General features: G+C 46.9%; 1 long non-coding RNA gene across 1 annotated transcript in view; it reads left to right on the forward strand.

The window, feature by feature from the left end:
- Positions 1-684: 684 nt before the first annotated feature.
- LOC148150497 (uncharacterized) overlaps positions 685-22,700 on the forward strand; it is a 28,579-nt gene continuing 6,563 nt past the window's right edge. Inside the window, exons 1-2 of the long non-coding RNA XR_015756872.1 lie at positions 685-723; positions 5,878-5,997. This is a non-coding gene — a long non-coding RNA (uncharacterized LOC148150497). The remainder of the gene's footprint in view (positions 724-5,877; positions 5,998-22,700) is intronic.

Genomic DNA, 22,700 nt, shown 5'->3' on the forward strand with positions numbered 1-22,700 from the left:
GCAGTGAGAGCCAAAGAGTCTCCTAGTCAGTCAGAACCATGTGGAAGCTATAGTGTAATAGTCTCCCAGTTAAAAGACTGGTTCCAGCAATGAACTGTACCAAACTTTCACCTCAGTCAAAGGGTCCACAGGCTGCAGAAAATATAAGGTGTGAGAATCTTTTTCCAGATATGCAGATGCAGGAGTTAGCTCTATTCCTTAGCCTGTTCCAACTCTTCCCCAAAATCCTTTGCTCACTTTAGTCCCAAATACTGTAGGCTTCTTGAAATTAAACAACGTTTTGGCCTTCATTGCTTTCTGTGATAGTGAATTCCCCAAGCTCCTCACTCTCTGGTTTAATAGCAAGGCCACTGGACTATTAATCCACAGGCAAACACTGAGAATTCTGGAGAAACTCAGCAGGTCTAGCAGCATCTGTGGAGGCAGAAACAGATTTAACATTTCAAGTCTGGTATAAATTCATCAGAACTCCGTTATACAACATTCGGAAAATGGGCCATACAGGTATTTTATATTCTGTACAGAATAATCTTCGGTATTAGAGATGTTGCGAATGGTGCTGAGCATTGTGCAATCATCAGTGAACATCCTCACTTCTGACTTTATGATGAAGCAGCTGACGATGGTTGGGCCTAGGACACTACCCTGAGGAACTCCTGCAGAGATGTCCTGGAGCTGAGATGACTGACCTCCAACAACCACATACATCTTCCTCTGTACCAGGTATGACTCCAACCAGCAAAGAGTTTGCCCTGATGCCCTCTGATTCCAGTTTTACTCAGGCTCCTTGATGTGACACAGTGACTGTTGTTCAGAATGGGCTGTAAATCACTGATTCTTTACCCATTTCCATGATTCCTCCCATTAGTGATAGACATGTGCAACATTGCCTGTTCTAACTACGTTTAGAAAGCACTTAACTCTACACTTGAAATTCCATAAGTACAGGGCTACAGACAAATTGGGAATCAGCTAGATAGCCCTTGTTCTCCAGCTGCTGACACGATGGTCCACGAATCTTTCTACATTCCTGTGTGCTGTTAATTATTTAGATCCAGTTTCACAGAATCATTGAATTGTTACAGAACAGGAGGAGGCTGTTCAACCCGTCCTGTCTGAATGAGCATTCCACTCCGTGACACTCTCCTGCCTTGTCCCCATAAGCCTGCACCTTCAGCATTTTCAGATAATAACCCAGTTCCCTCTTGAAAGTCATGCTCTGAGGCAGTGAATTCCAGGTTGCAAACACTCACTGCGAGAAAACAATTCTCTTCTCATTTATCAGGACATCCTGTTCAGGCAAAACATTCTAGATTATAACAAAACCATTTGACATGGCTATATCTTGCTGTGATATTTGTATCATCGATAGTCACAGGTGAGGTGCCGGAAGACTAGAGGTTGGCAAACGTGGCGCCACTGTTTAGGAAGGGCAGTAAAGACAAGCCAGGGAATTATAGACCAGTGAGCCTGACATCGGTGGTGGGCAAGTTGTTGGAGGGAATCCTGAGGGACAGGATGTATATGTATTTGGAAAGGCAAGGACTGATTAGGGATTGTCAACATGGCTTTGTGCATGGGAAATCATGTCTCACAAACTTGATTGAGTTTTTTGAGGAAGTAACAAAGAAGATTGATGAGGGCAGAGCAGGAGATGTGATCTGTATGGACTTCAGTAAGGCGTTCGACAAGGTTCCCCATGGGAGACTGATTAGCAAGGTTAGATCTCATGGAATACAGGGAGAACTAGCTATTTGGATACAGAATTGGCTCAAAGGTAGAAGACAGAGGGTGGTGGTGGTGGGTCAACAAGTGGCAAACAAAGGTTAATGCAGAGGAATGTGATGTGATGTCCTTTGATGAATAGATTGGGACAGTAATACTGCAGGTTACTCATCTCGTCATTATCAGGCTGCCGTTTGGGATCTTCCTGTGCTCAAGTTGCCTGCTGGGTTCCCTACATTACAACAACGACCACTTTTCAAAACTACCTCATTGGATGTGAATCATCTCGGGTTGTTGTAAAAGGGGATAATTAAATACAGGTCTCTCTCATTCCGTGATCCCAGGGTTTTCCCATAGTAAAGAAGGCGGAGTTTGGAATGCTGTCCTTTATAGGTCAGAGGATCGAGTACAGGGGTTGGCAGGTCATGTTGCAGCTGTACAGGACATTGGTTAGGCCACTGTTGGAATATTGCGTGCAATTCTGGTCTCCTTCCTATCGGAAAGATGTTGTGAAACTTGAAAGGGTTCAGAAAAGGTTTACAAGGATGTTGCCAGGGTTGGAGGATCTGAGCTACAGGGAGAGGCTGAACAGGCTGGGGCTGTTTTCCCTGGAGTGTCGGAGGCTGAAGGGTGACCTTATAGAGGTTTACAAATTCATATAAAGTCTCTTCCCTGGGGTGGGCGAGTCCAGAACTAGAGGGCATAGGTTTAGGGTGAGAGGGGAAAGATTTAAAACAGACCTAAGGGGCAACTTTTTCACACAGAGGGTGGTACGTGTGTGGAATGAGCTGCCAGAGAATGTGGTGGAGGCTGGTACAAATGCAACATTTAAGAGGCATTTGGATGGGTATATGAATAGGAAGGGTTTGGAGGGATATGGGCCGGGTGCTGGCAGGTGGGACTAGATTAGGTTGGGATATCTAGTCGGCATGGACGGGTTGGACCGAAGGGTCTGTTTCCGTGCTGTACATCCCTATGACTCGATGACTCATGCAATCATTCCAACCTGTTTTCTTTTATTCATTCATGGAATGTAGGTCTCACTGGCAATTCTTCCCCATCTCTAAACACCCAAAACTGAGTGACTTACCAGGGCCATTTCACAGGGTAATTAAGAGCCACCCACATTGCTGTGGGTCTGGAGTCACATGGAGGTCAGACCAGGTAAGGATGGCAGGTTTCCCCTCCATAAAGGGTATTATTGAACTGGATGGTTTTTACAACAAGTGACAATCATCACAATTAGACTAGCTTTTCATTCTTGTTTTAAAGATTGTTTTAAAGATTGTTTTAAAGATTGTTTTAAAGATTGAATTCAAATTTCACCATTTGCCATGAGAGGGTTGTAACCCAGTTCCCAGAACATTAGCCTAGGGTTTTGGATTAGTAGCCCAGCGACATGACCACTGGGCTACTAATAATCCAGAGGGCAGGCAGCAGGAAAGAACCAGATTAGCTTTGAATATTTCATCTTAATAAAAACCCTTTATCCAATCTTTGGATCTTGCTTATACAACTTTTTGAACTTGAAATGCTGGACAAACATGCCTGGATAGTTCTCTTACTGTGATCCGTGTTAAATTGGAGTCAGCCTGGAGCCGTGATTTCCAACACAGACGGTGCACAGGTTACCAACTGCTGTTCAATGACCCTTTCCATCGGATGGTCCCTCTGCTAACCCACTGAGTAACCTGGTTTAGAAGGTATACACTAACCATTCTGCTGTTAACCAAGACTGGATGTAGACAGTGAGCAGTTCGCTTGGTTGGCTAGTCTACATTTTGAGGTAACACCACTAACACAGGTCCAATTCCCAAATTCTGGCTCAGGTTAGCTGACAGTTAAATGTTATTAAAATGTAGAAAGACTGCAGAAAGCTACAGAACCAAAAGATTTGGGAATCCCAGAACATGAACCGAGAAAAAGCAGCATCCAGGTTAACTGGATAATCGGAAAAGCAGATAAAATGTTGATCTTTAGTTTAAAGGGAATGGAGTATAAAAGTGGGGAAGCTTTACTAAACTGTACAAGGTACTAGCTAGATCACAGTTTGGAATACTGTCAACAGGTTTTGGGGCCCCGGATCCAAGCACAGATAAACTGGCATTCGAGACAGTCCAGAGCGGGTTCACTCGGCTGATCGCGGGGATGGAGGAGAGGGTGAGTAGGTTGGGCCTGTACTCACTGGGGTTTAGAAGAATGAGAGGGGACCTCATTGAAACAAAAGATTGTTGTGGTTCTGTTCGCCGAGCTGGAAGTTTTTGTTGCAAACGTTTCGTCCCCTGGCTAGGCGACATCATCAGTGCTTGGGAGCCTCCTGCGAAGCGCTTCTTTGATGTTTCCTCCAGTGTTTATAGTGGTCTGTCCCTGCCGCTTCCGGTTGTCAGTTTCAGCTGTCCGCTGTAGTGGTTGGTATATTGGGTCCAGGTCGATGTGTTTGTTAATGGAGTTTGTGGATGAATGCCATGCCTCTAGGAATTCCCTGGCTGTTCTCTGTCTGGCTTGCCCTATGATAGTAGTGTTGTCCCAGTCGAATTCATGTTGCTTGTTGTCTGCGTGTGTGGCTACTAAGGATAGCTGGTCGTGTCGTTTCGTGGCTAGTTGATGTTCATGTATGCGGATTGTTAGCTGTCTTCCTGTTTGTCCTATATAGTGTTTAGTGCAGTCCTTGCATGGGATTTTGTACACTACATTAGTTTTGCTCATGTTGGGTATCGGGTCCTTCGTTCTGGTGAGTTGTTGTCCGAGCGTGGCTGTTGGTTTGTGTGCTGTTATGAGTCCTAGTGGTCGCAGTAGTCTGGCTGTCAGTTCTGAGATGCTCCTGATGTATGGTAGTGTGGCTAGTCCTTTTGGTTGTGGCATGTCCTCGTTCCATGGTCTTTCCCTTAGGCATCTGTTGATGAAGTTGAGTGGGTATCCGTTTTTGGCGAATACCTTGTATAGGTGTTCCTCTTCTTCTTTTTGCAGTCCTGGTGTACTGCAGTGTGTTGTGGCCCTTTTGAATAGTGTCCTGATGCAGCTTCGTTTGTGTGTGTTGGGGTGGTTACTTTCATAGTTTAGGACTTGGTCTGTGTGTGTGGCTTTCCTGTATACTCTTGTAGTGAATTCTCCATCTGGTGTTCTCTGTACCATCACGTCTAGGAATGGGAGTTGGTTGTCCTTTTCTTCTTCTCTCATGAATCGGATTCCTGTGAGTGTGGAGTTGATGATCTGGTGTGTTCAAGTCCTAGGGGACTTGACAGGGGAGATGTGGAGAGGTTGTTTCTCCTTGTGGGGGATCACAGCAGGTCAGGCAGCATCCAAGGAGCAGGAAAATCAACGTTTCGGGCAAAAGCCCTTCATCAGGAATAGAGGCAGAGTGCCTGCAGGGTGGAGAGATATCTCCTCGGATGCTGCCTGACCTGCTGTGCTTTTCCAGCACCACTCTAATCTAGAATCTGGTTTCCAGCATCTGCAGCCCTTGTTTTTACCCACCTCCTTGTGGGGGAGTCTAGGACCAGAGGGCGTAATTTCAGAATATGGGGCCGACCATTTAAGACGGAGATGAGGAGGAATTTCTTCTCTCCGAGGGGAGTGAATCTGTGGAATTCTTTCCCACAGAGGGCTGTTGAGGCTGGGGCATTGAGTATATTCAAGGCTGAGACAGACAGGGTTTTGATCAGGAAGGGGAATCGAGGGTGATGGGGAAAAGTAGAGTTGAGGATCATCAGATTAATCATGACATCTTTGAACGATGAAGCAGATTTGATGGGCTGAATGGCCTACTTCTGTTATACGTCTTATTGTCCTATGGCTTCCTTGCCCTCAAAGAGTTTTGGACAATGGCAGAACACCACTGAGAAGTGTGGAAGAGGCAAGAGATTCTCATTAATAACTGTACAGGAGGCTGTGCACCCACAGGGCAATGGGCTGAGAGCTGGGAGGTGAGACTGCTCAGTTATCTCTTTATCAAAGAGCATGGCTCCGATGGGGCATTGTACAGTCTCTATTAAACTGCTCCTTTCAGGTTTAACACAAAACTGAAGTGCAACATTGATGGAATTTTCCCACTGGAAATTCCTTCAGATCTCAAATGTAAACTCCGACAACTCGGGGTCTCAGCTGGCTGCCTCTCCCTCTGGGCTTTTCCACTGTGTTTCATTTATATTTCAGGATCATTCCACGCGGTGGAGGAGAGGCAGGCGACTTGATTATTCATCCAGCAGCTTTCGCTGCGTGAAACAAAGACGGACAATTCTCACCGGGTCACCCAGCACCTGCCGAGAGAGAGAGGTAAGGTTAACATTTCAGGTCGATGACCTCGCTTTCTGTCCCAATCACGTTATCAGAGGGTCCCAAACCACCTCACTGCCAATGGACCATCTTTTATTAGGACACCCAAGATCATTCAAAACCATTGTCCAAGAAAGGAACGCTTGAAGACACAGCTTAACGAATAAGTGTAGAAGGATGATATGAGCAGATGTAATACGGTAAAAAGGGTGTCTTTTTATTCATTCAAGGGATGTAGGTGTCACTGGCTGGGCCAGCATAGATTGCCCTTCCCTAATTGCCCAGTGGGTATGCAACAGTCAACCACATTAGCTGTGGGCGTAAAGTATAACATTTCTATTCCTGGGAAATGTGATTGCATTGGAGAGAATGCAGATCCGAAGTGCAGAACTGGAAGGTTTCCAGGGTAGAGGAGCTGTAACGATGAGGACCAATTGGAGAAGTTAGGAATATTCTCCTTGGAGAGAAGGAAGCTGAGAGGAGATCTGATAGAGGTTTCCAAAATTGTGAGTGGTCTGGACAGATGGGGAGAAGCCGTTCCCACTTGTAAAAAAAAACGAGAGGGGCATCAATTTAAAGTGAGGTGCAAATGAAGTGTGGGTGATGTGAGACAAAACAGTGAGTAGTTGACCTGGAAATCCTCAACTCTACTGTCCTGCCTATTCCCCATAACCCATAATTCCCCATCCTGACTAAAAATCTTCTCAGTCTTGACTATACTCAATGCCCCAGCCTCGACAGCCCTCTGAGGTAAAGAATTCCACAGATTCACTCCCGCCTGAGAGAAGAAATTCCTCCTCATCTTCATCTTAAATGGACAGCCCCATGTTCTGGGATTATTCCCTCTGGTCCTAGACTCTCCCACAAGGAGAAACAACCACTTCACATCTCCCCTGTCAAGTCTCTTAAGAATCTTCAAAGAAAGTCAAAAATGCAGATGCTGGAAATTTGAGACAAACACAGTGAACACTGGAGAAACACACCAGGTCTAGCAGCACAGAAAAAGAATTAACATTTCAAATCCAATATGATTCTTATTTGGAACTGAAGGGGGCTGAAAAATGTGGGGTTTTTTGTCCTGTTGACGGAGAGGGAGCAGGAGCAAGTAGAACAAATGATGAGGGGGCCCAGAGCAAAAGGCAGAGGGAGTGATGGTAAAGGAGTGGTAGAGATGTTCTTTTGGAGTCAATGAAGGCGTGGAAAGGCAGAAATGGGTCCAGTTTGAGACCGAAGCCTACAATACATAGTCTGGGGAGAGTAGGGGATGTAAGTAGGCTCGAAGTCAGAGGTCATACTTGCAGTTTATTGAATTCAGTATTGAGATCACGAGGCTGTCGAGTGCTTGAATGGAAAATGAAGGGTTGGTCCTTGAGCTTGCATTGTGCTTCATCGGAACATTGCAGCAGGCCCAGGAGAGGACGGTGCGTGAGTCTTGGGTCATACAGTCATAGGGCGTATAGTCATAAAGTCGTCGAGTCATAGAGTCATACAGTCATAAAGTCATAGAGCCGTAGTCATAGAGCCGTACAGTCATAGAATCATAGAGCCATACAGTCATAGAGCCGTACAGTCATAGAGCCATACAGTCATAGAGTCATAGAGCCATACAGTCATAGAGTCATACAGTCATAGAGCCGTACAGTCATAGAGCCAAACAGTCATAGAGTCATAGAGCCATACAGTCATAGAGTCATACAGTCATAGAGCCGTACAGTCATAGAGCCATACAGTCATAGAGTCATACAGTCATAGAGCCGTACAGTCATAGAGCCATACAGTCATAGAGTCGTACAGTCATAGAGTCATACAGTCATAGAGCCGTACAGTTATAGAGTCGTACAGTCATAGAGCCATACAGTCATAGAGTCATACAGTCATAGAGTCATAGAGAGCCATAGTCATAGAACCGTACAGTCATAGAATCATAGAGCCATACAGTCATAGAGTCATACAGTCATAGAGCCGTACAGTCATAGGGTCGTACAGTCATAGAGTCATACAGTTATAGAGCCGTACAGTCATACAGTTATAGAGCCGTACAGTCATACAGTCATAGAGCTGTACAGACATAGAGTCATAGAGTCATATAGTCATAGAGTCATAGGGCTTTAGAGTCATAGAGTCATAAAATCAGATAATCATAGAGTTGTACAGTCATAGAATCGTACAGTCAGACAGTCACAGTCATAGAGTTGTATAGTCATTGAGTTGTATTGCCATAGAGTTGTACAGTCATATAGTCATAGAATCATGTAGTCATAGAGTCAAACATGCCCTATATCCCTCCAAACCTTTCCTACTCATGAACTTATCCAAATGTCTTTTAAACTTACAAATGTGCCACTAGTCTTGATATCCCCCACTCTCGGGAAAAGACATGTGTTAATCACCTTATCTATGATGGTTTTATAAACCTCCTACGCTCCAGGGAAAGAGGTCCCAGTCTATCCAGCCTATCTTTATAACTCAATTCCCTTTATTCCCAGCAATGTCGTGGTAAGTCTTTTCTGAACCCTCTCCAGCTTAATAATATCCTTGCTATAACTGGGTTGAGCAGAACTGTGCACAGCCCTCCAGAAAACGGCTCACTAATATACTGTACAACCTCAACATAATGTCTCAACTCCTAGACTCAAGGTTCTGAACAATGAAGGCAAGCTTACAGATTTGGTCGTTCAAAGAAATCACAGTTTATAATTTGCATGTTTTGTTTTAATACTGAGGGAGTGTCACACTGTCGGAGGGTCAGTGCTGAGGGAGTGCCGCACTGTGCAGAGGGTCAGTGCTGATGGAGTGTCGCACTGAAGCAGGGTCAGTGCTGAGGGGGTGCCTCAGTGTTGGAGGGTCAGTGCTGAGGGAGCGCCGCACTGTCGGAGGGTCAGTGCTGAGGGAGCGCCGCACTGTCGGTGGGTCAGTGCTGAGGGAGCGCTGCACTGTCGGAGGGTCAGTGCTGAGGGAGTGCCGCACTGTCGGAGGGTCAGTGCTGAGGGAGTGCCGCAGTGTCGGAGGGTCAGTGCTGAGGGAGTGCCGTACTGTCGGAGGGTCCGCGCTGCGGGAGTGCTGCACTGTCAGAGGGTCAATGGTGAGGGAGTGCCGCACTGTCAGAGGGTCAGTGCTGAGGGAGTGCCGGACTGTCGGAGGGTCCGCGCTGCGGGAGTGCTGCACTGTCAGAGGGTCAATGGTGAGGGAGTGCCGCACTGTCGGAGGGTCAGTGCTGTGGGAGTGCCGCACAGTCGGAGGGTCAGTGCTGAGGGAGCGCTGCACTGTCGGAGGGTCAGTGCTGAGGGAGTGGGCACTGTCGGAGGGTCAGTGCTGAGGGAGCGCCGCACTGTCAGAGGGTTAGTGCTGAGGGAGCGTCGCACTGTCGGAGGGTCAGTGCTGAGGGAGTGCTGCACTGTCGGAGGGTCAGTGCTGAGGGAGTGCCGCACTGTCGGAGGGTCAGTGCTGAGGGAGCGCTGCACTGTCGGAGGGTCGGTGCTGAGGGAGTGCTGCACTGTCAGAGGGTCAGTGCTGAGGGAGCGCCGCACTGTCGGAGGGTCAGTGCTGAGGGAGTGCCGCACTGTCGGAGGGTCGGTGCTGAGGGAGCGCCGCACTGTCGGAGGAACAGTGCTGAGGGAGTGGGCACTGTCGGAGGGTCAGTGCTGAGGGAGCGCCGCAGTGTCAAAGGGTCAGTGCTGAGGGAGTGCCGCACTGTCGGAGGGTCAGTGCTGAGGGAGTGGGCACTGTCGGATGGTCAGTGCTGAAGGAGTGCCGCACTGTCGGAGGGTCAATACTGAGGGAGTGTCACACTGTCGGAGGGTCAGTGCTGAGGGAGCGCCGCACTGTGCAGAGGGTCAGTGCTGATGGAGTGTCGCACTGAAGCAGGGTCAGTGCTGAGGGAGTGCCTCAGTGTCGGAGGGTCAGTGCTGAGGGAGCGCCGCACTGTCGGAGGGTCAGTGCTGAGGGAGCGCCGCACTGTCGGTGGGTCAGTGCTGAGGGAGCGCTGCACTGTCGGAGGGTCAGTGCTGAGGGAGTGCCGCACTGTCGGAGGGTCAGTGCTGAGGGAGTGCCGCAGTGTCGGAGGGTCAGTGCTGAGGGAGTGCCGTACTGTCGGAGGGTCAGTGCTGAGGGAGCGCCGCAGTGTCAGAGGGTCAGTGCTGAGGGAGTGCCGCACTGTCGGAGGGTCAGTGCTGAGGGAGTGCCGTACTGTCGGAGGGTCAGTGCTGAGGGAGCGCCGCAGTGTCAGAGGGTCAGTGCTGAGGGTGTGCCGCACTGTCGGAGGGTCAGTGCTGAGGGAGTGCCGCACTGTCGGAGGGTCCGCGCTGCGGGAGTGCTGCACTGTCAGAGGGTCAATGGTGAGGGAGTGCCGCACTGTCAGAGGGTCAGTGCTGAGGGAGTGCCGCACTGTCGGAGGGTCCGCGCTGAGGGAGTGCTGTACTATCGGAGGGTCAGTGCTGAGGGAGCGCCGCAGTGTCGGAGGGTCAGTGCTGTGGGAGTGCCGCACTGTCGGAGGGTCAGTGCTGAGGGAGCGCCGCACTGTCGGAGGGTCAGTGCTGAGGGAGTGGGCACTGTCGGAGGGTCAGTGCTGAGGTAGCGCCGCACTGTCGGAGGGTCAGTGCTGAGGGAGTGCCGCACTGTCGGAGGGTCAGTGCTGAGGGAGTGCCGCAGTGTCGGAGGGTCAGTGCTGAGGGAGTGCCGTACTGTCGGAGGGTCAGTGCTGAGGGAGCGCCGCAGTGTCAGAGGGTCAGTGCTGAGGGTGTGCCGCACTGTCGGAGGGTCAGTGCTGTGGGTTTGCCGCACTGTCGGAGGGTCAGTGCTGAGGGAGTGCTGCACTGTCGGAGGGTCAGTGCTGAGGGAGTGCCGCACTGTCGGAGGGTCAGTGCTGAGGGAGTGCCGCACTGTCGGAGGGTCAGTGCTGAGGGAGCGCCGCACTGTCGGAGGGTCAGTGCTGAGGGAGCGCCGCACTGTCGGAGGGTCAGTGCTGAGGGAGCGCCGCACTGTCGGAGGGTCAGTGCTGAGGGAGCGCCGCACTGTCGGAGGGTCCGCGCTGAGGGAGTGCCGCACTGTCGGAGGGTCAGTGCTGAGGGAGTGCCACACTGTCGGAGGGTCAGTGCTGAAGTAACAAATATTTCATCCACTGATACTCATAGCCGTAGTGCATTCTCCTTTTTTCCCCAATTGCATTTTGTGAAGTGTTCAATCATTTTATGTAGTGCGGTTGTTAATACTTTTATCCAGCTGAAATGACCTGGCTTGATGTTCCTGGTGTCTTTGTTAAAAATCAGTTTTGGATGATTTAAAATTGTAAACATCTGACGAAAGATCCTCAGACAGCGCCTTCCTAACCAAACCCGTCTCAAAGGACAAGAGCAGCAGATACATGGGATTGCCACCACCTGCAAGGTCCTCTGGGATGGTTGCCAATGATTGCACGATGCTCAGAACCATACGCAACTCCTTCGATACTGAAGCAGCCCCTGTTCAATTGCAACAATCTGGACAGTATCCAAGTTTGGGCTGACAAATGATGAGTGACATTGGTGCTACACAAATGCCAGGCAAAGACCATCTCCAATAAGGTACAATCCAACCACCTTCACTTGATGTTCAATGGTGTTACCATCACTGAATCCCCCACTATCATCACCCTGGGGTGCATACCCATTAACACATCCTGAACCTGACTAGTCAGAAAAATATTGTGGCTACATGAACAGCTCAGAGGTTGGGGGGGGGGGGGGGGTCAATGGCAACTTCCTGTTGAACTGAAACATTTAATATAAACCAATTATTTTGTAATATCTAATAGGCCAAACCGCTACGGCCCCAAGAGGACCATAGGACTGCGAGAGATGACTGGTGATGGATTAAGCTGGGGGTCACCGTGGCCCAGATGAGGGGTGAGGTTGTGAAGGAGGGTCCTTCACGGTCCCCTCTGCTGCTGTGGGAAATGATTTATAATATCCATGAATTCAACACAAGGATTTGACACTCCATTCAAATTTGCCAACTGAAGGGAATAGCTTTTGTTTGGAGCAGAATAAAATCAAAGAATAGTTACACTGAAAGCAAAGGTCATTTTGAGCAATTTGGTCCATTGGTTCAATGCTGGCCCTGCTGAAGAATAACTGACATCCTGTCCGTCCCTCCCCTCTCTGCACATCGTTTTTTTTATTCATTCATGGGACGTGGTCATTTATTGCCCGTTGCTAGTTGCCCCCTGAGAAGGTGGGGGTGAACTGCCTTCTTGAACCGCTGCAGTCCATGTGCTGTAGGTAGACCCACAATGCCCTTAGGGGGGGGGAGTTCCAGGATTCTGATACACCAACACTGAAGGAACGACAATATATTCCCAACTCAGGATGGTGAGGGGCTTGGAGGGGAACTTGCAGGGGGTGGGGTTCCCATGTATCTGCCGCCCTTGTCCTTCTAGATGGAAGTGGTCGTGGGTTTGGAAAGTGCTGACTGAGGATCTTTAGTCAAATGTTTGCAAATTTAACTCATCTAAAGTCTATTTCTGACAAAGACTGCAGGAAAACCAAGCCAGGTCATTTCAGCTGGGTAAACATATTAACAATGCTCCACATGAAATGATTAAACACTTCCTGAAATACAGTTTAGAAAATGAGGAATATAAATCGCTGCAGCTACAAGTATCAGTGGGCGAAATATTTGTTGCTTGAAGGGCTGTATGTTAAAATAATATTATTTCTTTTGAGGCACAGTCATTTGTAAGTGTATGAACAGAGTATGAGACACTGGCTCAATATTCAGCTCAGACAGCTCTGAGATCTGATATTGAGAGTGACCTGTCTGACAGGATGTTAGTTTTCCTTCACTCATTCAGTTTTAGGTATTGATATTTTAAATACATAACGATAGGCATTTCGGTACCATCTTTCACGACATCTGGGTGTCTCAAAGCCCTCGACAGTTGATGAGGTACTTCTCATAGAGTGCTCAGTGTTAGATTGTGATAAAGACAGTAACTAATTTCTGCATTGTGAGATCCCACACACAACAGTATGTTAATCATTAGATCAACTGCTTACTCACAGTGATGTTAGTTCAGAGATATATGTTGGTCGGGACATTGAGGAAAAGCTTTACAATCACTTCTAAGAGTGATGGCAGGAAAGTTTGCAGCCACTGAGATTCTGTTTAGGGCCTGCGGTTTATTACAGAAACTGAAAGGCTGCTGTCAGAGTGCGGCGCTCCCTCAGCACTGACCCTCCTACAGTGCGGCGCTCCCTCAGCACTGACCCTCTGACAGTGCGGCGCTCCCTCAGCACTGACCCTCCGACAGTGCCCACTCCCTCAGCACTGACCCTCCGACACTGCGGCGCTCCCTCAGCACTGACCCTCCGACAGTGCGGCGCTCCCTCAGCACTGACCCTCCGACAGTGCGGCACTCGCTCATCACTGACCCTCCGCACTGACCCTTCGACAGTGCCACGCTCCCTCAGCACTGACCCTCCGACAGTGCGGCACTCCCTCAGCACTGACCCTCCGACAGTGCGGCACTCCTTCAGCACTGACCCTCTGACAGCACGGCCCTCCCTCAGCACTGACCCTCCAACAGTGTGGCAGTCCCTCAGACCTTCCTGGAGCTGGGGTGTCTGATTTTCTGGCACCTCACAGTTTATTGGCCCTTGTGACGTTTTGTTCGTTATTTCCAATATCATCCTATCATCAGCTGCTCCTCGGACTGGGGTCCTCCAAGACAGAGTTACAGGAAGAAACTGTGCAAAGGTAATAGTGGGTCCAGGGTACACCTGTCCAAACTCAGAATGGGGAACACCGTCTAACAGAAAAACTCGAATGACCTCTCACAAGGCCTTTCTGTAACACTTTCCAACACCACGAGCTGTCTGTCCAAGAGCAGCGTCCCACATTGTGACATTTTCCTGATTTTAGCAGCTGATGGTGTAAAACATGTTCTTGTCTCACATCTGGCTCCTCTGGCAATCATATAAATTCTGTGTGACCTGTCCATGTTTACTCAATGCAAGCATCAGATTTAGGAATAGCAAAAGGCCATTCAGCCCCTCAAGCCTGCCCTACCATTCAATAAGTTAATGGCTAGTCGGATCACATCATACATCCCTCATTTCAATCTACCCTTGATCATATCTGGCTCCCACGTCCATCAAGAATCTCTCTGTGTTAGAACCAATTCATCGAACTTTGACCCGACTGATTCGTGGGGTGAAGAAGTCATCTTATGAGGAATGGTTGAGCAGGTTTGGCCTGTACCTACTGGCGTTGAGCCAAATGAGAGGTGATTTTATTGAAACAGATGAGATCCTGACAGAGAGGTACCAAAACATTCAGTGACCCCACCTCTGCCACTTTCTGGAGAAGCAAGTTCCACAGATTCACAGCTCTTAGAGAAAAAAAGAACAGCCTCCTCAGTTCTGTTTTAAATGGCAGACTATCTGTTTTTAAATAGTGTTGCCTTCCAATCTCTCTTACACGTGGGAACTTATTTTCAACATCCAGACTGTCTGGTCAATATTTTATGAATTGCTTCCAACACTTTATCTCCATTTCATAAATAAGGTTGTCCAAATTGTACTCAGTGCTTGAGATGTGGTCTCACCAGCAACATGTACAACTCTTGCACGGTGTCAAATTATATCAAAACCCTCGATGAATTTGAACTCACTCTTCATATCTCCCCTGAGCCTTCTCTGATGAGGAGACAGTTAGCCTGGTTTCTCCTGTCTCTCTACAACACTGATGGAATACTTCCCAGTTGCCTGGATGGGGGCAGCTCCAACAACACTCAAGAAGCTGGACACCATCCTGGACAAAGCAGCCCGCTTGATTGGCATCACATCCACCAGCATCCACTCTCTCCACCACCGACACTCAGTAGCAGCAGTGTGTACTATCCACAAGAAATTCACTGCAGAAATTCACCAAAAATCCTCAGACAGCACCTTTCAAACCCCCAAAACCACTTCCACCTAGACAGACAATGGCAGCAGGTAAGGGGAACACTAGGCAAACGTGAGGACTGCAGATGCTAGAAATCATGGGACATAGGAACACCACTCCCTGCAAGTTCCCCTCCAAGCTCCTCACCATCCTGACTCAGAAATATGTCGCTGTTCTTTCACTGTCACTGGGTCAAAATCCTGGAATTCCCTCCCTCAGGGCATTGTGGGTCTACCTACAGCACATGGAGTGCAGCATGTCAAGAAGGCAGCTCACCCCCACCTTCTCAAGAGGACTAAATGCTGGCCCAGTCCACACCTTAGGAACAAATGAAAAGTGATATTTGATCCATTCTAAATTGAGTTGGATTGCTTGTTATTAAATCTTTAAAGTCAATCAAAAATAGAACAGCGTTTTGTGCTTCCAAAACACTGAATGCAAAAATTTACCAAAATTGACTGCAGAAAAATAAGATAATTAAATTGAAATAAAACCCACTGTTTTGCAACAACAGAAATGAAGTGCTGTAGAACAACCTAACCAGTATTATGATGAAAACTGTTTTGTAAGTAAGGTACATGACTTTTATAGACTAACCCTATTTTAATGGGATCTAATTAAACAAAAAACTGCTTCATCCACAGATCGATGATTGTGAAACAATTATGAGAGGCTTTTCCGTCTCTTTCCAGCAATTAATTCTTTGATTGAATGTTTTATTTTCCTTGTGCAGTCACACATGGGATGGCATTTGTTTGGCATGTGGGATCTGTGACGTGGAATGAAGTGCTGCGTTGGAAAAAAAAACAGTGTTCAATCAAAAAATAAATTCTGAAAAGAGACTTTAACACTCCTGCGATTGTCCCTTGGTCATTGTTCAGCGGATAGAATTGTTCATTTATTTTATTAATCATGCTTAAATCTGAGGAGCAAGCGGAAAAGGACGCAGGTGGCAAGAGAGTTTTCAAATCGAGATCCATTGTAGTATCGTCTTGTCTGATTCATATCGTCCCTGGACTTAAAAATGGGGGTGTTACATCCTACTCATGTCATCCTCCCATCCCAGTCCAAACCGACAAGTTAACCACCACACTCGCTTGAGTCTGTAGCCGGACACTCCCAGTGCCAGGATGGGGGCAGAAGGGAGTCCCTGCAATGCTGGTGGGTGAGACTTTAGACCAAAGTCCTCATCTGCTCTTTCAAATTGATGTGGACAATCCCAATGCCACTGTTTTGGGAAGAGCGGGAAGCAGTGGAGTGGGGTGCGGGTGGGGGGGCGGAGATGGCGATAGTAACAGGGTGGTGAGTGGTGAAGTAGAGAGTTCTCCTTAGTCTCCATACTCATCCATCCACCAACATCAGCTGGACGTGGATGATGCAGCCATATTGCTGGTTCTGAGAACTTAACCATCAGCAAATCTGTTTCCAGCCATACATCAGAGAAAAGGAAATTGTAAAATAATGTGTACAGAAAGCATTCTGAGACTTCCTGAGGGCACTGGAGGGATGACTGTCAATGATTTGTCAAAATAGAGGATGGTGTTGAGCTAGGACTTGGAAATATTTCATGTCACTGGGTTGAAATCCTGGACTAGCCATACAGATACAATACCTACAAGAGCAGGTCAGAGACTGGGATTACTGCAGCTGCTGAGCTGCCCTCTTGAATCGCTGCAGTCTGTGTGCTGTAGGTAGACCCACAATGCCCTTAGGGAGGGAAGTCTAGGATTTTGACTCAACGACACTGAAGAAACAGCAATGTATTTTCAAGTCAGGATGGTGAGAGGCTCAGAGGGGAACTTGTAGGGGGTGGTGGTCCCGGTATCTGATGCCCTTGTCCTTCTCGATGGAAGTGGTCATGGGATTGGAAGGTGCTGTCTGAGGATCTTTGGTGAATTTCTACAGTGCGTCTTGTAGATGGTACACACTGCTGCTACTGAGTGTCCGTGGTGGAGGGAGTGAGTGTTTGTGGATGTGATGCCAATCAAGCGGGGACTGCTTTGTCGAGGATGGTGTCAAGCTTCCTGAGTGTTGTTGGTGCTGTTCCCATCCAGGCAAGTGGGGAGAATTCCATCGCCCTCCTGACTTGTGCCTTGTAGGTAGTGGACAGGCTTTGGGGAGTCAGGAGGTGAGTTACCCGCTGCAGTATTCTTAGCCTCTGACCTGCTCTTGTAGCCAGTGTGTTTGTGTGGTGAGTCCAGTTCAGTTGTTAATCAATGTTAACCCCAGTATATTATAGCTGAAGCAAATTTTCTTTGTCTACCTTCTCTAATCCTGTTCTAATCTCATAACAAATGTCCCTTCAATCTCCATTTCACAAGAAAGACAGCCCCACATGTCAGGACGGAGAAAGAGAGAGAAAGTCTGTTGACATTTTTCCTTCCATATTGAAAAGCTGATGATTGGTGATTGAGCACAATGAATCGAGGAACTCTGCCAGATCTGGATGTGGTGTTCAGTTGTGGTTCCTGTCTTTGGTTTCCGTGTAAAAAGAGTTTGCAAATGACATCACTGTCAACGCAGGATCGAAATTCAGGAGGGACAAGCAGTTGATGGATGGGGAAATGGAGGTGGAAATGGGCCAGAGGTTTTGAAACATCAGGCCTTTGGGAGAGCTGAAAGAATGAAAGACAGGAAAGCTCAAAGTGGGTGTGTCTTGGTGAGTCAGGTTTCAATTCTTTTGGGAGCACTGGACCATCAGCATTGGCCTGACAGATAGAGCTCCTTTTCCCCAATTCTCTCCTTCCTGTATATACACGCCATCCCGTATAAATTATAACTGGTTCCCCATCCTCGGAAAGCACACAGGAACAAGAGGAGACCTTCCAGCTCCTTGCCTAACCTGATTTCAATTAAATCATGAATTATCTATATTTGAGCATTGCCAAAGACTTGTGTTGTCAAAGATTTTTGTCATGAATTCATCAGTTCATTTAACATGAATTCCAATTTAAGGGGAAAAAAAACACTATTTATTCTGCATAAGAGGAGAGTGCTGACTGGTAGAAGCATTGTCTTGGAGAATTAACACAGATTGACAGTTAACTGCCAATTTTAAACCAGGCAGGCTGACTCTGATTGGTCAGTGAATTGCCCAAAGAAAGGAACCAGCCAATGGCAGTTACCTATTTTGTTGAAACAGGCACAGTGTGTATATACTCTTTCTGCTGGCAAAGAACATGGCACGTGTATTTACACATGTAGATTCCAATACATGTGAGTGCACCACATAGTGAGCCCAGCTGACAATCCAAAATTTGTTCTCAGTGCAATTCCTCACACATTTAGGATAATCCAGCAAACATTGTCCAATAGAGAATCACTTATGATGTTCAACATGATGCTGTGATTTTTGCAAGTATGGCTGTTTGGGTAGAGACAATACCCTGCTTATTATGAAGGGATACTGTTACAAAACAGAGATAGCAAACTAAACCAAACCAATCTCACTATCACTAGATGAGCAACACTCTGAAATTCAATCATTCAACGATCTTCAAACTTGCTCAGTTGTTCCTAATCAGCCATTATGAACCACGGATTTTGCACCCCAAGTTTATACCTTAAACAAAAATTAACCATTTATTGTTAGTAATGCAACTTTAGCAGAACACAGCTAAACTACAAAGCAATCTAATTAATATTGGCAACCTAAGTCCAATCTTCTTTGATCACAAAGCCCCATTCACATACTGACTTACAGAGTTAAGGGATAAGTTAAAAAAGAAAATAAAATAATTATAATTTGCCAGTTTGCTAACTGTTTCAATAATGAATACCGGGTCTTCATGAAATCCTTAGACAATGAATAGTTACAGACATGAAGGACTGTGTATCCTGCTTGAATTCCAAAGTCAATGCAAACAGCTTCCACAGAACTCTGGAGACTTCTACTTATTTCTCAGAGACTGGGGTGCTTTTCTCAGGACTTTCAACAAGTCATTAACTGGAAAATAACCAGAGTCAGCAAAAAATCAAAAACAGTCCCAGTCCAGAAGCTTCGAAAACAAAACTGCCTTCTGCCCAGAATCTACTTCACACCAGTACACACTTTCTTTTCTCTTTTATTTTTAACATTCACTGGTCCTCCCTTGAATGACAAATTCAACATTCAAGCCACTGTCAGTCCCTGAGCAGATGGTTTTCTGCTGCAACAAGTTACAACATCTCTGCAAGGGCCAGGGGCTGAGTGTCACACCATTGAAGACACATTTTCCATGGGGTTTGCAAACCTACCTTCCTTGGCCAGTATTACCAAATTCTCCTTATTAGCAACCTCATAAAGTCATTGCGTCCCACAGCACAGAGATAGGCCCTTTGACCCAAACTGGTCCATGCCGACCAAAATGTCCACCCATGCTAACCCCATTTCCCTGCACTTGGCCCATATCCTTCTAACCATTTCCTATCCATGTATTTGTCCAAATGCCTTTTAAATGTTGTTAATGTACCCGCCTCAACCATTTTCACTGGCAGCTCATTCCATATGCGTAGCACCCTCTGTGTAAAAAGGTTCACCCTCAGGTTCCCTTTTATTCTTTCCCCTCTAACCTTAAACTGATGTCCTCTCATCCTCAATTCCTTCATAAATAGGATCCAAGTCGTTTCTTCACCACACAAACCTAATGCTGTAGTAGGGAGCACCACAGCCACCCTGACTGACTACCCCAATCATATCATTTCTCTCAGTATTTCACACTAACTGAGGAAGAGTCTGAGGCTGTTTCTCTTGGTCCTGGGAAGTGTCCAGTTGCTCTCAGATTATCCTGGGAAGGGAAGATATCTCCGAGGTTTGAGTAACAGGTGAGACTAGATGTTCCATGTTGCAGATTTTAGTGATGGGATGAATGGTGTTCACACTAACTAGATGCTGCCATCAAGCCTGTTCTGCCTATCACAGCAATGAGTCATTTGTTATATGAGTTTCAGTGCCAGTGTGATGCCAGGTATATAAGCCTTACACCTCAAAGACTAATGGATAACATCAAACAGTATATTGGTGATATCATCACCACTTTTGTTTTAGTTTTCTCATCTTTTTGGTTTGGAGCTGTGAGGTACATTTGTGAGTTGAACTTTGAACAGCAGCTTGTTTCTTTTTAAACAAAGAGAGATTTGCTGCCAGGACTGACCTGGAAGATAAAGCAGTTTAAGTACTGCTATAAGGATATTGTCATATTCAGTGGTGTTACTGGAGGGTCCTAAGGGATGTTTTGACAATAATTGATGATAGGTTCAGGGTCACCACGATCGAGACAAGCTTTTGATTCCAGATTTATCCGTAGGATTTAAATTCCTCCAGGTATTGCGGTGGGGACTTGAATGCCCTGATGCCAGACTATTAGCCTAATCCTGTGGACTATTGTTTCTCCTGTCTCCTCTCCAAGTGAAGAGGGTTAAAATCAAAGTCTTGCTGGGTTTGGAAGCAGGATCGGTCTGTGGGAACAGGCAGGGCAGCCCATAAACTGTGATACACAGAGTGGGCATAGGGATGTCGGGACATGCCAAGAGATTGCAGGATTGCTGGTGTTGGCAGGTAGCAAGGGGATAGACGAGGGATTCAGGAGCAAATGAACTGAGGCAGGGACAGAAACTCAGAATTGCTGAAGCTAAGTACCCAGTGCAGTCTGACTAAAGTGAGAACAACAACAGATACAACTCACTGAACAAGCCAATAGGTGTTTGTCCAGCTCAGGAACAGTGAGGAGATGCGTCAGTGAGGAACGGTCACAATACTTATCCTTCACAGCAGTGGGAGCAGCTGTTTGGGGGTCGGGGGAGTGAGTACAGAAGAGGCTTCACAGAAAAGGTTCGTCCGTATTGAGCTGCTCGTTAAAAGATTGTTAGATTAAGATATGATTCTTGCATCCCCAAGAACTGGTTTTGCAAATACTGAGATTGGATAGCATCTAAAAATTAAATCCCAAAGAAAGCAGTTTCCAATGTAATATTGAAATACATCAAAAGAGACCTATGATCTTGTGGTTGGTTCATTTGGAGGAGGCTGCCTGTTGGTTCCTGCTTTGACAGATTTGCTATCTATCTGACAGAGTTCATGAGGCAGGCTGACAATCCCCAAACAAAACCACATGATAAACCTTTCACCTTTACAAGGCCTCCTCTCGATATGGAAAACTTTCTGTGATTCTCGTAATTTTTAATATTCTGTCTGTTAATTTTTAAAACAGATCTAATTCTTTCTTATTTACTCATGGGATGTTGGCATCATTGGCTGCGCCATAATTTATTGCCCGACCCTGGTTGCCCCTTGAGAAGGTGGGGGTGAGCTGCCCTCTGGAACTGCTGCAGTCCATGTGCTGTAGGTAGACCCACAATGCCCTTAGGGAGGGAATTCCAGGATTTTGACCCAGCGACACTGAAGGAACAGTGATATATTTCCAAGTCAGAATGGCGAGGGGCTTGGAGGGAAACCTGCAGGGGTGGTGTTCCCATGTATCTGCTGTCCTTGTCTTTCTAGATGGAAGTGGTCATGGGTTTGGAAGGTGCTGTCTGAGGACCTTTGACGAATATCTGCAGTGCTTCTTGTAGATTGTACACACTGCTGCTACTGAGTGTCGGTGGTGGAGGAAATTGATGTTAAAGGTTGTGGATGGTATGCTAATAAAAGCAGACTGCTTTGTCCTGGGTGATGTAAAGCTTTTTGAATGGTGGGTGGAGCTGCGTCGAAAAGTGTGGTGCTAGAAAAGCACAGCCAGTCAGGCAGCATCTGAGGAACAGGAGGGTCGACCTTTCGGGCATAAGCCCTTCATCAGAAGCTGCCCCACCCAGGCAAGTGGGGAGTATTCCATCACACTCCTGACCTGTGCCTTGTAGATGGTGGACAGGCTTTGGGGAGTCAGGAAAGAGTTACTCTCTGCAGTATTTCTAGCCTCTGACCTGCTCTTGTAGTCACTCTATTTATCCCCAGTTGAGTTTCTGGTCAATGGTAATCCCAAGAGTGTTGATGGTGTGGTGGATACATGACTGAATATCAAAGGGATATTGCTCTGTAAATTGGAGTTGCCTAAGTGTTGTCTATGCCTATGGAGACACACCACTGAGAAATTGTAAATAGTGCTCAAGATTGTGTAGTTATTGGTGAACATCCCCATCTCTGACCTTATGATGGAGGGAAGGTCATTGATGAAGCAGCTGAAGATGGTTGGGCCTAGGACACTACCCTGAGGAACTCCTGCAGAGATGTCCTGGAGCTGACAGGACTGACCTCTAATAACCGCATCCATCTTCCTACCATTATTCCTACCAGGAATGATTCCAATCACTGTAAGGTTTTACGTAACTCCATTAACAAAAATGGAGGAGACACTAAACGAGTATTTTGCATCAGTATTTACTGTGGAAAAGGATATGGAAGATATAGACTGTAGGGAAATAGATGGTGACATCTTGCAAAATGTCCAAATTACAGAGGAGGAAGTGCTGGATGTCTTGAAATGCATAAAAATGGATAAATCCCCAGGACCTGATCAGGTGTTCCCTAGAACTCTGTGGGAAGCTAGAGAAGTGATTGCTGGGCCTCTTGCTGAGATATTTAGAACATAGAACATAGAAGAATACAGCGCAGTACAGGCCCTTTGGCCCTCGATGTTGCGCCGATCCAAGCCCACCTAACCTATACTAACCCACTATCCTCCATATACCTATCCAATGCCCGCTTAAATGCCCATAAAGAGGGAGAGTCCACCACTGCTACTGGCAGGGCATTCCATGAACTTACGACTCGCTGAGTGAAGAACCTACCCCTAACTTCAGTCCTATAT

Source organism: Chiloscyllium plagiosum, unplaced genomic scaffold (genome assembly GCF_037043375.1).
Source record: "Chiloscyllium plagiosum isolate Xiang-an unplaced genomic scaffold, Cpla_swu_hap1 HiC_scaffold_4, whole genome shotgun sequence".
NCBI classification, from domain to species: domain Eukaryota; kingdom Metazoa; phylum Chordata; class Chondrichthyes; order Orectolobiformes; family Hemiscylliidae; genus Chiloscyllium; species Chiloscyllium plagiosum.